The 18,533-nt window shown below is 36.5% G+C and overlaps 1 pseudogene; it reads right to left on the bottom strand.

The window, feature by feature from the left end:
- Positions 1-10,878: 10,878 nt before the first annotated feature.
- Positions 10,879-11,391, bottom strand: LOC125080166 (actin-related protein 2/3 complex subunit 3-like; annotated as a pseudogene).
- Positions 11,392-18,533: the final 7,142 nt, after the last annotated feature.

The following is an 18,533-nucleotide window of genomic DNA, read 5'->3' as shown; positions in this document are numbered from 1 at the left end:
AAAAAAAAAAAAAAAAAAAAACTCAAAGAAAGGAAGTATTTGATTGACAATTGCTTAAAGCCTAGTTGGCTACTTATGATTGATTATCCGTAGTGTTTTGATTTTACAACCTTAAGGCATTCAGAGGCTTACATTTTGGTCTGCTTATATAGAGGACCACTCTGTCTAATGGATTCCTTGTTTAATTAATTTAACACAGCAATCTGTATCTCTTGCAATCAGAGATTGACTAAGAGGAGGCTTTAAAGCAACCAAAAGTATTTATTTGGGGGTGTGAGGCATGCAACCTGGGAAGCACATAGTTGAATGAAATTCAAAGGCAAAAACCACAAGTTTACATAACTTGTTTTGAAACAATCACGAATGATGCTGACAGAGTTAAGTGACCTGATACAGGATTGGCTATTCAGCTAACAGATATTCACTATCCTGATTTTGGTCCAAAGTAGAAGGATCTATTCAGGAGGTGGGCAAGGTGTAATTGACAAGTTACAACTGACAAAAATCCAGAACTCATGGTGTTCTGAGAATTGAAACAGGAGATATGCATAGGCCCTGCTTCCTCAATATCCTTTGACCCTATCTGAAGGACATTCTTAGAAATGGCTACTTTAATTTTGAAATCTCCTTTCACAGGGAATGCATAAGATTAGGTTTTAGAGCTGCTCTGTTCCAGTCCTCTCATGATTTAGATGGTAAATGAATCTAAAACAAGTATTCAAAACCCTTGAGCCATTTTTCAAAATCCTCTGTAATGGTATTGGATTTCTATAGCTGCTCTGTTGGAAGCTGTCCTCTTTTAGGATTTTTCAGGGAGCTTAGAGGGAAACTTATGATAACTTGACAAAAACTACATGCAACACTTCCTAAGATTTGCGCTTTGGTCTGTTTAATGAAACTTTAACACATTATATATGTGATACACCCAGATATATGTGACTAGACAGATATTTATAGAGGAATAATATATATAAGAAAAATATGAAAAACAGAGACTTCATATACAATGTTCAATTACAATATACCTGGATAGTTGTATGTAAGTATACAACATACTGACATAATGGCTGAGATTTTATTTATTCTTACAAAGCAATGAGATTTTGCCTTAGAGATCAAGCAGTCCAACTATTCACTAGGCAATTGTATCAATTTTGAGAAACAGTACTTGAGGTCTAAAATTGATCTTTAAGCTTTCCAACTAAATTCACACCTCAACTTCTCCACCCACCAGCCATCCAAATATCTCTAACATGGTGAACTCATTGTTCTCCTGTAGATCACCCAATCTTAAAGTAATTTGAGAGAGCATTGAGATCTGAGAAATAATTTTATGTGTGTAGACTTCTCGGGAGGAGAAAAAGGTTGCAAAGTAAAGGAACCACTGCAATGTTAAGGTAAATATAATTGTTTACATTTTTTCAGAGGACAGAACGGTTATTCAAGAATTGTTCCAAACCACACTGCTAATAGAAAATGGTGTGGCAGTTTATGCCCACATAGTTTGGTTCTAAGTATACTGACCTTTATTTTTTCTTTTTTCTTTTTTTTTTTTTAAGATTTTATTTATTTGATAGAGATTACAAGTAGTCAGAGAGGCAGGCAGAGAGAGAGAGAGAGGAGGAAGCAGGCTCCCCGCTGAGCAGAGAGCCCAATGCGGGGCTCGATCCCAGGACCCTGGGATCATGACCTGAGCTGAAGGCAGAGGCTTTAACCCACTGAGCCACCCAGGTGCCCCGTGACCTTTATTTTTTCAAAGAAATAATGCCTTAAGTAATCCAACACCTAATTTCCCTTATACATTTTGAAATATTACAGACAATATTAAGATGGGATTTAAGTCATGTCCTCAATCCCAAATGTTTTATACAACTAACTGTATTTATGTTTGTTTGTTTGTTTTTTTGTCTACCCTTTTCAGAATATTTTCTTCCACATTTAAACACACATACACACAAGTACATGTGCAGGTATGTCTAATAAAAAGATTAAGTATTGACTTTGCATGGTCTTTTTTTATAAAGCACAGCTTATTATGTATTTTTCCTAAACTGCTGTTTTAAACAAAGTTTTTATTTTAGAAGAGTTTTAGATTTACAGAAAAGTTGCAAAGATATGTAGAGAAGGATTCCATATATCTATAACCCAGTTTCCTTTATTAACATCTTATAGTATTGTGTGTGATACATTTGTCATAGAATGTGAACCAATAGTGATACATTTTTATTAACTGAAGTCCTTACATTATTCATATTTCTTTAATTCTTATCTCATTTCCTTTATTCTAGTATAGGATCCCTGCTAGATTCAAATAAAAATGGTTTTATTTCTTCCATCCTAATATTTACACCTTTCATTTGCTGTTCTTATTATATTAGCTAGGACCTCCAGTATGAGGTTAAATAGGAGTAGGGAGAAAGGATATCCTCTCCTTGTTCCTACTTTTAGAAGGAAAGCATCCAATTTCTCACAATTAATTATGATGCTGTTAGGTTTTGCTTTGCTTTGTTTTGTTGTGCATGTTCTTTATCAAGTTGAGGAACATTTTCCGTCTTTCTAGTTTTCCAAGAGTTTTTAATCAAAAACAGATGATGGATTTTTTTCAAGTGCTTGTGAATTTATATAATCATGATTTTTATTTTTTGTCTTCTTTCAGACTATAAAAATATACTCTATTAAAGGTCATGGGAATAATTAAAACCAGAGATAATCTCTAACAACTCACAATTAGTAAAAAACAAACAAGCAAACAAAATTTAGCACTGTTGAAGCAGACCAACGAAAACTTTTATACACTATGGGTGGGAGTATAAATTGGCATGCACTTTGGAAAATAATTTGACATTACCCAATAAAGATGAAGGGTTAGTAATTTACTCCTCAAAGAAACCAGATGCGTAATTTCCATAGTAGCTTTGTCTGTGAAAGTTGCAAACTTAATATCCATCAGAAGTAGAATGAAAAGCAAGTACAGCCTTAAGAAAAATCATGAGTCCCATGAACATAATGTTGAAAGAAAGAAATTCAAGACACAATCATCAACTTTATGTAAAACTCAAAAACAAGTGGAACTGAAGAGTACACTTATCATGATGAGTACTGAGTAACGTATAGAAGTACTAACTCACTATATTGTATACCTGAAAATAACATAACACTGTATGTTAACTATACTAGAACTGGAATTAAAAATTTAATAAAATTAAGGGTTTTTTTTTTTTAACTTTGTGATGTGGTAGATTACATGAATTGATTTTTTAAAAATTGAATTGAATTGAATTTTTGTGTGTGTTCCAAAATTCATTGTTTATGCACCATACCCAGTGCTCCATCCAATATGTGCCCTCCTTAATACCCACCACCAGATTCACCCAACCCTCCACCTCCCCGGCAAAACCCTCAGTTTATTTCTCAGAGTCCACAGTCTTTCATGGTTGTATCCCCCTCCGATTCCCCCAACTCACTTCTCTCCATCTCTCAATGTCTTCCATGTTATTCCTTATGTCCCACAAGTAAGTAAAACCATATGATAATGAATTCTCTCTGCTTGACTTGTTTCATTCAGCATAATCTCCTCCAGTCCTGTCCATGTTAGTATAAAAGTTGGGTATTCATCCTTTCTGATGGAGGCATAATACTCCATTGTATATATGGACCATATCTTCTTTATCCATTCATCCATCAAAGGGCATCTTGGTTCTTTCCACAGTTTGGCAACTGTGGGCATTGCTGCTATGAACATTGGGGTACAAAGGGCCCTTCTTTTCACAACTCTGTATGTTTGAGCTAAATACCCAGCAGTGGAATTCCAGGGTCACAGGGTAGCTCTATTTTTTAATTTCTTAAAGAATCTCCACATTGTTTTCCAAAATGGCTGTATTAACATGCTTTCCCACCAACAGTGTAAGAGGGTTCCCCTTTCTCCACATCCTCTCCAATACTTGTTACTGTCTTGTTGATTTTAGCCATTCTAACTAGTATAAGGTGGTATCTCAATGTGGTTTTGATTTGAATCTCCCTTATGGTTAATGAGGATGAACATTTTTTCATGTGTCTGTTAGTCATTTGTATGTCTTCTTTGGAGAAGTGTCTGTTCATGTCTTCTGCCCATTTTTTTGATGTGATTATCTGTTTTGTGTGTGTTGAGTGTGAGGAGTTCTTTATAGATCTTGGGTATCAGCCCTTTGTCTATAATATCATTTGTGAATATCTTCTCCCATTCTGTGGGTTGCCTCTTTGTTTTGTTGACTGTTTCCTTTGTTGTACAGATTTTTGAATGTGAAATCTGCCTTCCAAACCTGGAATTACCAACTTAGTTGTGGTATATAATTGTTTCTCTATATTATTGGATTTGATATGGTAATATTTATTGACAATTTATACAACTATGTTTATTAGAGATATTGGTCTTTAAATTTTCTCTTTTGAATTTTTTTTTTAAATCTGATTTTGGATTAGGGTAATGCTGGCCTCATAAGAACAAAGTAAGACATATTCCTGCTGTTTCTATATTCTGGAACAAAGTTTGGACAATTAGAATTATTTCTTAATTAAATATTTAGTAGAATTTGCCAGAGAAACCATTTATGCTTTGTACTTTCTTTATTGGAAGGTTATTAAATTTTTTTATTCAATTATTATAACAGATGTAGGATATTTCTGGTTATCTATTTTCCCTTATTTGAATTTTGGTAGTTTGAGTCCTTCAAGAATTGTTCCATTTCATCTAAATTACAAACATGTGGTATATATTTGTAGAAAACATTCCTTTATTATTGTTTTAATGTCTGTGAGGTCATTAGTGATGACCTCTTTCCATTTATGATAATCTGTGTTTTGTCTTGTTTTTTTCCTCTCTCTCTCTCTCTTTCTTTCTCTTCTCCTTTTCCCAATTGGTTAACTTGAGTACAGATACATCATTGTTATTTATCTTCTCCAAGAACTACTTTGAGATTTTGTTGATTTTCTCTATGGTTGTCTTGCTTTAAATTTCATTGATTTCTACTCTAATTTTAGGATCTTGTTCTTCCTACTTACTTTCAGTTTAAATTGCCCATCTATTTCTACTTTCCTGTGATGAAAACTTAGGTTATTGATTTATGTATTTCATCTTTATTTTCTTAAGTATACATTTAAAGGAACAGACTTCTCTCTAAACAATGCTTTTACTTCATTCCACAGATTCTGATAAGTTACGTATTCATTTTCATTCAGTTCAAAATATACTTTTAACATTTCTATTGAGACTTCTTCTTTGATCCTTGGGTTATTTAGAAATGTATCATTGAATTTCCAGATATTTGTGTATATTCTGGCAGTCTTTCTCTTATTTTCTCATTTAATTCCTCTGTGGTCAGAGAACACACCTGTATGATATCTATTTATATTTGCTTCCTAGGGCTGCTATAACAAAGTACCACAAACAGAATGGCTTTAAACAACAAAAAAATTATTCATTCACATTCTGAGGAGCTAGAAATTCAAAGTCAGCCATGTTCCCTCTGAAGACTCAAGAACCTTCCTTACATCTCCCAGCCTCCAGTACCCCGTGGTGTCCCTTGCGCTTGTGGTAACATAACTCCCATCTCTGCCTTCATCCTCATATGGCTGTTTAGTCCCTATATGTCTCTATCTTGTTCCCTTCTTACAAAGACACAAGTTACATTAGATTAGGGCTCACCCTAGTGTCCTCATCTTGACTTGATTATATCTACAATGGTCAAATTCAGAGGTTCCAGAGGTTAGAGTGTCATCATATCTTTTCAACCCTTAACATTATTCTTTTAAATGCATTAAAGTGTTGAGTGACCCATTATATAGTCTATTTTGATGGATGTTCCTTTGAATATATGAAGCATGTGTAATTAGCGGTACAAGCCTTTCTCAAGAAACAAGAAAGGTCTCAGGTACACAGCCTAACCCTACACCTAAAGGAGCTGGAGAAAGAACAAGAAAGAAACCCTAAACCCAGCAGGAGAAGAGAAACCATAAAGATCAGAGCAGAAATCAATGAAATAGAAACCAAAAAAACAATAGAACAAATCAACGAAACTAGGAGCTGGTTCTTTGAAAGAATTAATAAGATTGATAAACCCCTGGCCAGACTTCTCAAAAAGAAAAGAGAAAGGACCCAAATAAATAAAATCATGAATGAAAGAGGAGAGATCACAACGAACACCAAAGAAATACAGACAATTATAAGAACATACTATGAGCAACTCTATGCCAACAAATTTGACAATCTGGAAGAAATGGATGCATTCCTAGAGACATATAAACTACCACAACTGAACCAGGAAGAAATAGAAAGCCTGAACAGACCCATAACCAGTAAGGAGATTGAAACAGTCATCAAAAATCTCCAAACAAACAAAAGCACAGGGCCAGATGGCTTCCCGGGGGAATTCTACCAAACATTTAAAGAAGAACTAATTCCTATTCTCCTGAAACTGTTCCAAAAAATAGAAATAGAAGGAAAACTTCCAAACGCATTTTATGAGGCCAGCATCACCTTGATCCCAAAACCAGACAAGGATCCCATCAAAAAAGAGAACTACAGACCAATATCCTTGATGAACACAGATGCAAAAATTCTCACCAAAATACTAGCCAATAGGATTCAACAGTACATTAAAAGGATTATTCACCACGACCAAGTGGGATTTATTCCAGGGCTGCAAGTTTGGTTCAACATCCACAAATCAATCAATGTGATACAATACATGAATAAAAGAAAGAACAAGAACCATATGATACTCTCCATAGATGCTGAGAAAGCATTTGACAAAGTACAGCATCCCTTCCTGATCAAAAATCTTCAAAGTGTAGGGATAGACGGCACATACCTCAATATTATCAAAGCCATCTATGAAAAACCCACCGCAAAATCATTCTCAATGGAGAAAAACTGAAAGCTTTTCTGCTAAGGTCAGGAACACGGCAGGGATGTCCGTTATCACCACTGCTATTCAACATAGTACTAGAAGTCCTAGCCTCAGCAATCAGACAACAAAAGGAAATTCAAGGCATCCAAATCGGCAAAGAAGAAGTCAAACTATCACTCTTTGCAGATGATATGATACTCTATGTGGAAAACCCAAAAGACTCCACTCCAAAACTGCTAGAACTTGTACAGGAATTCAGTAAAGTGTCAGGATATAAAATCAATGCACAGAAATCAGTTGCATTTCTCTACACCAACAACAAGACAGAAGAAAGAGAAATTAAGGAGTCCATCCCATTTACAATTGCACCCAAAACTATAAGATACCTAGGAATAAACCTAACCAAAGAGACTAAGAATCTATACACAGAAAACTATAAAGTACTCATGAAAGAAATTGAGGAAGACACAAAGAAATGGAAAAATGGTCCATGCTCCTGGATTGGAAGAATAAATATTGTGAAAATGTCTATGCTACCTAAAGCAATCTACACATTTAATGCAATCCCTATCAAAGTACCATCCATTTTTTTCAAAGAAATGGAACAAATAATCCTAAAATTTATATGGAACCAGAAAAGATCTTGAATAGCCAAAGGAATATTGAAAAAGAAAGCCAAAGTTGGTGGCATCACAATTCTGGACTTCAAGCTCTATTACAAAGCTGTCATCATCAAGACAGCATGGTACTGGCACAAAAACAGACACATAGATCAATGGAATAGAATAGAGAGCCCAGAAATAGACCCTCAACTCTATGGTCAACTCATCTTCGACAAAGCAGGAAAGAATGTCCAATGGAAAAAAGACAGCCTCTTCAATAAGTGGTGTTGGGAAAATTGGTCAGCCACATGCAGAAAAATGAAATTGGATCATTTCCTTACACCACACACGAAAATAGACTCAAAATGGATGAAGGATCCCAATGTGAGAAAGGAATCCATCAAAATCCTCGAGGAGAACACAGGCAGCAACCTCTTCGACCTCAGCCGCAGCAACATCTTCCTAGGAACATCACCAAAGGCAAGGGAAGCAAGGGCAAAAATGAACTATTGGGATTTTATCAAGATCAAAAGCTTTTGCACAGCAAAGGAAACAGTGAACAAAACCAAAAGACAACTGACAGAATGGGAGAAGATATTTGCAAATGACATATCAGATAAAGGGCTAGTGTCCAAAATCTATAAAGAACTTAGAAAACTCAACACCCAAAGAACAAATAATCCAATCAAGAAATGGGCAGAGGACCCGAACAGACATTTCTGCAAAGAAGACAACCAGATGGCCAACAGACACATGAAAAAGTGCTCCATATCACTCGGCATGAGGGAAATACAAATCAAAACCACCATGAGATATCACCTCACACCAGTCAGAATGGCTAAAATGAACAAGTCAGGAAATGACAGATGCTGGTGAGGATGCGGAGAAAGGGGAACCCTCCTACACTGTTGGTGGGAATGCAAGCTGGTGCAACCACTCTGGAAAACAGCATGGAGGTTCCTCAAAAGGTTGAAAATAGAACTACCCTATGACCCAGCAATTGCACTGCTGGGTATTTACCCTAAAGATACAAACGTAGTGATCCGAAGGGGCACGTGCACCCGAATGTTTATAGCAGCAATGTCTACAATAGCCAAACTATGGAAAGAACCTAGATGTCCATCAACAGACGAATGGATAAAGAAGATGTGGTATATATACACAATGGAATACTATGCAGCCATCAAAATAAATGAAATCTTGCCATTTGCGACGACGTGGATGGAACTAGAGGGTATCATGCTTAGCGAAATAAGTCAATCAGAGAAAGACAACTATCATATGATCTCCCTGATATGAGGGAAAGGAGATGCAACATGGGGGGTTGAGGGGGTAGGAGAAGAGTAAATGAAACAAGATGGGATTGGGAGGGAGACAAACCATAAGTGACTCTTAATCTCACAAAACAAACTGAGGTTTGATCCGGGGAGGGGGGTTGGGAGAGGGGGGGTGGGTTTATGGATATTGGGGAGGGTATGTGCTATGGTGAGTGCTGTGAAGTGTGTAAACCTGGCGATTCACAGACCTGTACCCCTGGGGATAAAAATATATGTTTATAAAAAATAAAATAAAAAATGTAAATTAAAAAAAAAAGAAGCATGTGTATTTTGCTACAGTTGGAAGGAGTATTGTATAAATGAGCATTAGATCAATTTAATTGATAGCTCTATTCAGGTAATTTATATCTTTATTAATTTTCTGACTACATGATATATTAATTAATAACAGAGTGGATTTTGTGTCTCTATAATAGTAGATTTGTCTATATTTCCTTTCTGGTCTATCAGTTTTTGCCTATCAGTTTTGGTGCTTTCTTGTTAGGTAGATATATGGAAGATTTCTGTGTTATCTTGGAGAACTGACTCCTTTATCATTACACAATGCCCCTTTTTATCCCTGACAACCTTTCCTGATCTCATATCTGTTTTGTCTGAAATTACAAAGGCTATTCCAGATGTTATTATTATGCTTTACTATTACTACTTGTAGCATGATATGTTTTCTTCTATCTCCTTACTTTTATTTTTTTATTTTTTTTTATTTTTTATTTTTTTTTTATTTGACAGAGAGATCACAAGCAGGCAGAGAGACAGGCAGAGAGAGAGGAGGAAGCAGGCTCCCCGAGAGAGCAGAGAGCCCGATGCGGGGCTCGATCCCAGGACTCCGAGATCACGACCCGAGCGGAAGGCAGCGGCCCAACCCACTGAGCCACCCAGGCGCCCCTATCTCCTTACTTTTAATTGAGGTCAGTCTTTATATTGAAAAGGTGTTTCTTATAGACAAAATAGAGTTGGAAACTATTTTCTAATCTACTTTGATGATTCCTGTCTTTTTTTTTTTTTTTTTTTTTAAACATATCCCTTGACCACTGCTACCATTCCATGGTTGATTTTATAAACTGCTGTTGGGGTAAGGTTCATAATAATGGAGAGGGATGGAGGGAATGGCGGATCTCCAAGAGTTCCTTCAAAGCATCCAATTAAAGAATTAATTAGTTTTTTTTTTTAAGATTTTATTTATTTATGACAGAGAGAGATCACAAGTGGACAGGGAGGCAGGCAGAGAGAGGGAGGGAAGCAGGCTCCCTGCTGAGCAGAGAGCCCGACGCGGACTTGATCCCGGACCCTGAGATCATGACCCGAGCGGAAGGCAGCAGCCTAAACCACTGAGCCACCCAGGCGCCCCTGATTCCTGTCTTTTAATTGGTGTTTTTAGTCAAGTCACATTTAAATTGAGTATTGATATAGTTGGATGACTATCTTTCATGTTTATAATGTTTTATACTCATTGATTTTGTGTTTTTTATAATTTTGTTATTCCTTTTCTCCTGTCTTTATCTGTTTTTAGTTGAACATTTTGGTTTCATTTTATCTCCTCCTTAAAGTACAAGTTATATTTCTTTTTGTTCACTGTTAGAAATTTCTTTATTATTACTTACTGTTATTAAGCACTAGCTTCAAACTGTGGAAAATTTAAAATCACACTTTGACAACCCATTCTTCCCTCCCCAACCCAAATTCTTTTTTTTTAAAGATTTTTATTTATTTATCTTTATTTATTTATTTATTTATTTTTATTTGACAGACAGAGATCACAAAGTAGGCAGAGAGGCAGGCAGAGAGAGAGGAAGGGAAGCAGGCTTTCCGCTGAGCAGAGAGCCCAATGTGGGTCTCGATCCCAGGACCCTGGGATCATGACCTGAGCCGAAGGCAGTGGCTTTAACCCACTGAGCCACCGAGGTGCTCCCCCAACCCAAATTCTTGATCAAGAATTCTTTAAGTGAAGACATGCTCTCTTCTGTATAAAACTTTATCAAATAAAGACAAATAATTGTATTCATCTTGCTGTAAAATGCTGTCCATGGCTGTGGAAACTGTCTGCACAGGCTCCTTTTACTGTCCAGGTCCTAAGGCCCTCTTGTTCATGAACTGTCTCTTCACAAAGAAAGCCCAGCATTTTGCTAGGTTTATCATTTGCAGGGTGAAAAACTTTCTCAGAAAGTCAGTCCAGTCTCTTGTCTCACCTGCTGTAAGTAGACCCTCATCACCTTATCTTGTTTGCAGGTTTAGTGGAAAACCAGGCTCTCCAGGAATGGGAAAATTAGTGATTCCCCACATATACATATATTTCTCACTTTGTCTTCTGAAATTGCACTCTTGGAGTTTCTTTAGGCACTCAGAAATGTAGAGTTTTATATATCAAGGTTCTTTCAGCTTCATTCTTAATCTCATAATTTTTGAAGAAGACATTGGCCTTGAAGTAATAGATGGCCTCATCTTCAATATCTGTATCTTTTATCCCTCTCTAGGGCCAGGTCCTTTGAATGGACCTGTGTTAGGCAAAAGTGCCATGTTTCCAATGAGTCTGGTGTCAGGGTTCATGAGAGAAGAGTGGTAAGCTGGCATTTTGGCCCCAGCTGGGTTTCAACCTAGTTGAGTAGATTGGGATTAGAGCATGGTACTCCTAGTCCAGAGGGAGTAAGTGTGGGGAGATAGGCAGAAGTTTAAATTACATTTCTTTAAAAATAATTGTAGTGGTAATCCTATAGCATACATTACATATTTTAACTAATTTGGCAACACTTTCCTATGTATTGCTTCATATGTAGTACAGAAATCTTATAACATAGTACTCTAAAATTTTCCTTCCCATCTCCTTTGGCAAAGCTGTCATTCATTCCCCTCATCCATGTGCTATAATCACCCAATACCTTGTTTCTATTATTACATGAAACATAAAGTTATCTTTTTGTAAAATTAAGATAATTAATGAAGGTGGCTACACTAAACAACAGATTTTCAACATAGATGAAACAGCTTTCTGTTAGAAGAAGAAGCCATCTAGGACTTTCATAGCTAGAGAGGAGAAATCAGTACTTGATTTCAAAACTTGAAACAAGAGGCTAATTCTCCTGTTGGGGGATATGTAGCTGGTGACTTCAGTTGAGTCCAGTGCTCACTGACCATTCTAAAAACTCTGGGGTTCTTAAGAATTATATTACCTCTACTCTGCCCATGCTCTATAAATGGAACAGCAAAGCCTGGGTGGCAGCACATTGCTGTCATGGTTTGTAGTAAACAAGGTTTATGAAATATTTTAAGCCCACTGCTGAGATCTACTGCTGAGAAAACAAGCAAACAAGCAAACAAACAAAAAACAGCAAAAAAAAAATTTTTTTTTTCAAAATATCACTGCTCATAGACAATGCACCTGGTCAGTCAAGAGCTCTGATGGATATGCCCAGTGAAATTAATGTTGTTTACGTGCCTACAAATACAACATCCATTCTGTAGCCCACAGATCAAAGAGCATTTTCAACATTGACATATTATTATTTAAGAAATACATTTAGAAAGGTTATAGGTTCCATAGATACTGATTCTTCTAAAGGATCTGAGCAAAGTAAAGTGTAAATCTGGGAAGAGTTCACCATTCTATATGTCACTAAAACTACTTGTGATTCATGAAGAGTGGTCAAAAGTGGCACAGGAGATTGGAAGAAGTTGATTGCAACCATCAAGGATAATTTTGAGGGGTTGGTTCAAGACTCAGTGGAGGAAGTAATGGCAGATGGGGTAGAAATGGCAAGAGAACTAGAATTTAAAGTAGTGCTTGAATATGTGATACACTTGTGATTAAACTTCAACAGATGAAGATTCACTTCTTATAAATGAGCAAGAAGGTGGTTTCTGGAGGTGAAATTTACTCCAGATAAAGATGCTGCAAAGATTGTTGAAATGGCAACAAAAAATTTAGAATACTACATACACTTGGTTGATAAAGGATTGACAGAATTTGAGTACTGACTCCCGATTGTGAAGAAGTTCTACTGTGTAGAATGCTATCAAACAGCACTGTATATTATAGAGAAATCATTCAGAAAGGATGAGTCAATCAATGCAACATTCTTCAGCATTACATTAAAAATTGCCATAACCACCCCAGCCTTCAGCAACCACATCCCGATCAGTAAACAGCCATCAACACCAAGGTGAGATCTTGTACTGGCAAAGGAAAACCAAAAATTTCATTTGACTGGCTTTACTGAGATATTTGTATTATTGTGGTCGTCTGGAACCAAACCCACAATATCTCCAAGATACAATTACATTTTTTTAAAGATTTATTTATTTATTTGACAGACAGAGATCACAAGTAGGCAGAGAGGCAGGCAGGGGGTGGGGCGGGCTCCCCGCTGAACAGAGAGCCCGATGTGGGGCTCGATCCCAGGACCCTGGAATCATGACCAGGGCAGAGGCTTGACCCACTGAGCCACCCAGGCACCCCTACAATTACATTTTTAATACCTAACTAAGTCTTGCCTACACCTGTGATATCTGTAACATATTACACTCAGTTTCCATTGAATGCCTCCCTTTCCTTTGATTTTAAGTACAAGTCTAATGTTTTGTTGTGTGTTGTTATAAAGTGTTGGATATTGTGGAAGATAAGTTACAAGAAGCCCAAAATACGTCATCTTCCTTTAAGAAGTATTGTGTTTTATTCTGGCAGACATCTGAATTACTGCCTGCAAGTTCTCTTGATCTTGTTAAATTTGGCTTCACAGTGTGTTACGTAAAATTTATTCTCATAATGTTCTTATTCTAGGATGTAACTTGTACTCCAAAGTTATGTCATCTCTGGATCATCAATTACAAACCCAGGGATCACAGTGGGATCTTTATACTCCTTTTAAGGTAGATCACCAAATTTCCCAAGTCTTAGTGATCTCTGATATTTCTCTTGAGGACACCTGATCTTTACTTGGCCGTTCAGAGTCTTCCTCTGGTATATGCAACTACACACTTAGATAAGTTTTGTAGGTGAACCGCACTCAGATCTCTGGTACTTTTACCCTATAGCTCATTCTTCCCTTGTATATTACCTCACAAACACTATCCCCCACAGTGGCCCAAACTTCCATATGCTCCTCTTTGGTTCAGCAAGAACACTCTTTCCTCTTAGACTCTATTTCCTTATGTTGTTACTTAGAAAGTACCACTAAGCGGAAGTCCAAAGTAAGTATGAATTTCATTTTGCTCAACCATCACATTTCATTGTTAACTGTGGTTCCATCTGAAAACAATCGCCTTATAGTTTTATAGGTATTTACAGTAGAAGGATATATATATATATATAATTCTCATCACCATCATAACAGGAAGCAAAAATTCTACCCCATCTACTTCCCTGGTATCTTCTGCCATAAAAATATTTATTCTTATGTAGCCAATTTTAATTCCTTTTATTTAAGGCTTTAGAGTTGGCATTATTTACAAGGAAGATCTTTCTGCCCCAATGTGAGGCTACATTAAGGACTTGTTCTAGTTTTTAGTTTATATAGAGTTTTCCTTTTTGTTTCTTTTTTGTTTCATGTAGTTAAATGTAATACTAACTATAATGTATGTAATTTTTTCCTATTATTTCAGGATGTTGGGACATGACAGGAAATTTCTGAAAGCCAAAATTCCCCAATGGCACTTTCCAAAATGCAAAATGTCCACTGTAATAACACATACCCCCAAGAGTCTTTCTGGTATTGCTTCACTCCTTATAATGAAACTTATAATACAATACAATCCCCAAACAACTCTATACTCCTTTCTCATCTCCTTATACTTCTTTACCTTTATTCAGCCTAGAATATCACTCTCAAATCCTCCCATAACATTTCCATACACTTATAGAGTTTCTTTCAAATACGCACCTCAGAATTAGGATTCTTTCCAGTCTTCACTTCCCCCAGAGTCCTACTTGGACTTTCCCTGCCCTTTTAATGCACATTCAAAATTCTTGTTGTTGTTGTTTTTTCCTAAAGATTTATTTATTTTTAGAGACAGAATGAAGGGGGGTTGCAGAGGGAGAGTGAGAATCTCCATCAGACTCCCTGCTGAGCTCAGAGCCTGGCATGGGGCTCAATCTCATGACCCTGAGATCATGACCCGAGCTGAAATCAAAAGTTGTAAACAACCAACTGAGGTACCCGAGTACCCCCAAAACTCTTAATTGTTGAAAATTCTTTGGGTACAGGGAATGTTTGTCTTATATCATCAATAACCATTCTAGCAATGAAAAATACTTCTAATTATCCTAAGCGAGCTAATTAGCAAACCCTATGGTTTATATGTATGTGCTTTTTAAAATATACAGAAGTTTACACAAAATAATTTGCATCCTTTTAAATTATACGATTCTAGGGGTGCCTGGGTGGCTCAGTGGGTTAAGCCGCTGCCTTCGGCTCAGGTCATGATCTCAGAGTCCTGGGATCGAGCCCCGCATCGGGCTCTCTGCTCAGCAGGGAGCCTGCTTCCTCCTCTCTCTCTGCCTGCCTCTCTGCCTGCTTGTGATCTCTCTGTCAAATAAATAAATTAAAAAATCTTAAAAAAAAATAAAAAATAAATAAATTATATGATTCTATATATTTTGACAGTTATATACACCTAGGAAATCACTACTGCCAATACAAAATGTCTGTCAACTCTAATATTTCTGTGTCTTTTTGTAATCCAGCTTTCACTCCATCCTTGCTCTTTAAGCAACTATGAATCTGCTTTATACCATGACAGTTTAAATTTGTTATAAATAAAATTACACATTTATTTTCTGATTGTGTGCATATGCATGTTTGAGACTATCTGATTTCTTCCATCAACTTAACGATTTTGATAATCAAATATCATGGTGCATATATTAGCAACTTATTTTTTTTTTGCTTATTGTCCAAAAGTATTTGATTATATGGATATATCATATTTTGTGTAAAACATTTACTTGTTGATGGACATCAGTATGGTTTCCAGTTTTTGCTATCACAAATACAATTGATATTGACATTCATATAAGTTCTGTGTTTGGACAAATGTTTCTATTTCTTGAGCAAATACCTAGGATTAAAATGGTTTGCTTATGGAAAGTATATCATAAATTTTTATGAAACTGGCAGTTTTCCAAAGTGGTTGTTCCATTTTTCATTCCCATACATAATCAAGACAAGATCCATTTGCCCCACATGTTACCAATATTCTGTATGACCAATCTTTAATTTTAGCCATTATAATTGGCATACGGTGGTATCTCATCTTATTTCTAATTCATTAAAAATTTTTTAAATTCATTGCTTAGTGAATAATGACATGCAATTTTTATTTAAAATATTTGAATTTTCTCTTTTTTTTTTTTTAAAGATTTTATTTATTTGTCAGAGAGAGAGAGGAGAGCGAGCGAGCACAGGCAGACAGAATGGCAGGCAGAGGCAGAGGGAGAAGCAGGCTCCCCGCCAAGCAAGGAGCCCGATGTGGGACTCGATCCCAGGACGCTGGGATCATGCCCTGAGCCGAAGGCAGCTGCTTAACCAACTGAGCCACCCAGGCGTCCCTTGAATTTTCTCTTAATTACCTCTACAGATTCCTGATTAAGGTATCATGTATGTTAACCAATAAATCTAGGTTTTACTCACATATACACATACATAACATATATCCCAAAATCATTACTTAAGTTATTTTTAAGGCACATCATGTCAGATAATCATAATCATTTACCTACAATAGGAGAGCAGGGACTATGGATACCTATAGTAAAGTTCTTTGATTTTGCATCAGTTCTATTCAACTCAAATCCTAAAATAGTTACAGAATGCAGAGGATAAGCCATTCATTCTACTAAGTAAGAATATGTCAGTAAACGTTAACACTGTGGACTGAATGTTTGTGTTCCCCACAAATACCTATGGTGACCTCTAATCCCCAGTGTAATGCTATCTAGAGGTGGAGTCTTTGGGAGGTGATTAGATCTGAAGGTGGAACACTCAAATGAAATTAGCGCCGTTATAATAGAGACTCTAAAGTGCTCCATCTCGCTTTCTGCCTAGTGAGGACTCCATGATAAAACAGCTGTCCAGGAACCAGGAAACCAGATCCACCAGAGACTAAGCCGATCAGCACCTTGATCATGTACTTCCCAGCCTCCACAAATGTGAGAAAAAAGTGTTGTGTATAAGTCAGCCAGTTTATGGTATTTTGATATAGCAGTTAAAGGTGACTAAAACACATAATTTATTACATCCTCTTCCTCTTAAGAACTTAAGAGACATATCCAACTAAAGCCACCAGCAGAAGTTCGAACCAAAACCCAGACTTTTTGCATTTCCAATCTCCTTACTTTTCCTTGTGGAGATACCCGTGGCTAACTAAAAAGGATATGATAACATCAACCATTTCTACCACTTCCTTTGCTTTTATGTCATTAATAGATACTGTATCATCTTTAGGGTGATCCACTCAGAGACTGCACTCAAAACCCTCTCAAAATATCTAGCAAACTATGGTTCATAAGCTGAAATTTTTGCTTCATAACTGATTGTATGGGCATAAAGAATGGGTCTGTGCAAGGACAGCCCCCAGGACTGAGTAGCCAGATAACTGACTTAAATAAATCCATTGATGGGGCAGGGTAATTTAATCAGAGAAAAAATGGGGCTTAAATATAATAATGAATATATGTTGAGAAAGGAATTGTCTCATTCTAGTTTTATTGAAACCCCAAATTCTGAGCATTTAGATTGAGTAACTGAGATGATTTTAACAAGTTTGAGTTTGATAGAGATAGGTTTATGTCTCCTGCCTTCTGACAACGCAGTTAAAATAATATAAGTAGAGTTCTTTGGGCTAACCATTTAGTAATTTTACCTGGATAAAGAAAGGTTATTTCAGAAATCTTTGCAGCTTTGCTTTAATTTTCCTATTTTCTTACCCATACACAATGGGTATGCCTTAATGGTGTATGCCTTAATTCTGTCATTTCCAGATTATGCTCAAAGATCTTCAGAGTTAAGATAGATCTTGGGTTTAACTATCTGTCAACAAAAGTACCTGGTTTTGTTTTGCTTTTTTTAAAGAAAGCACATTCAGAAAAAGAGAAAAATGTTTATTAATTTTTAAAAGACTTATGTGTTTGAGAGAGGGAGACAGAGAGAGAGAAAGAGAGAGAGAGCATGGAAGTGGTGGGGGGGGCAGATGGAGAGGGGAATCTTCAAGCAGATTCCCAGAGTGCAGAGTCCCATGTGGGGCTCGATTTCATGACCATGAGATCAAGACCTGAGCTGAAACCAAGAGTTGGATATTTAACTGACTGTACTACCCAGGCACCCCTAAGCTTTGTTGTTTAATTTAAAATTAATTTTTATACAGTGTTTGGCTATGTTTTAAATTGGGTTAATGATCTCAACCTTAAATGACAATAACAAAACAACCTATAATGTTTCAGCATACTTATTATCTCAGTGAATTTCCATAAATGAATTTCATGCTTGATATTAGAGTGAAACCATTAATTACCACTTCCTGGGTACTTCTTATATACTGAAGAGACAATATAGCACGTGTCACTCACATTTCTGTATGTCCTGTGATCACAGGCACTGAGAGCCTTTTGTTTTGGCTGATCTTTTCAAGGATGTTTGCACAGCAAATAGCCTTGGAAGATAAAAATAGTGTCTCTATTTGGAATATATATATATATTCTCCATTCTTGGCAAAATTTGGACAGA

Source organism: Lutra lutra, chromosome 10 (genome assembly GCF_902655055.1).
Source record: "Lutra lutra chromosome 10, mLutLut1.2, whole genome shotgun sequence".
NCBI lineage: Eukaryota > Metazoa > Chordata > Mammalia > Carnivora > Mustelidae > Lutra > Lutra lutra.
Note: the sequence above shows the minus strand (reverse complement) of the source record. Positions and strands in the feature narration are given on the sequence as shown.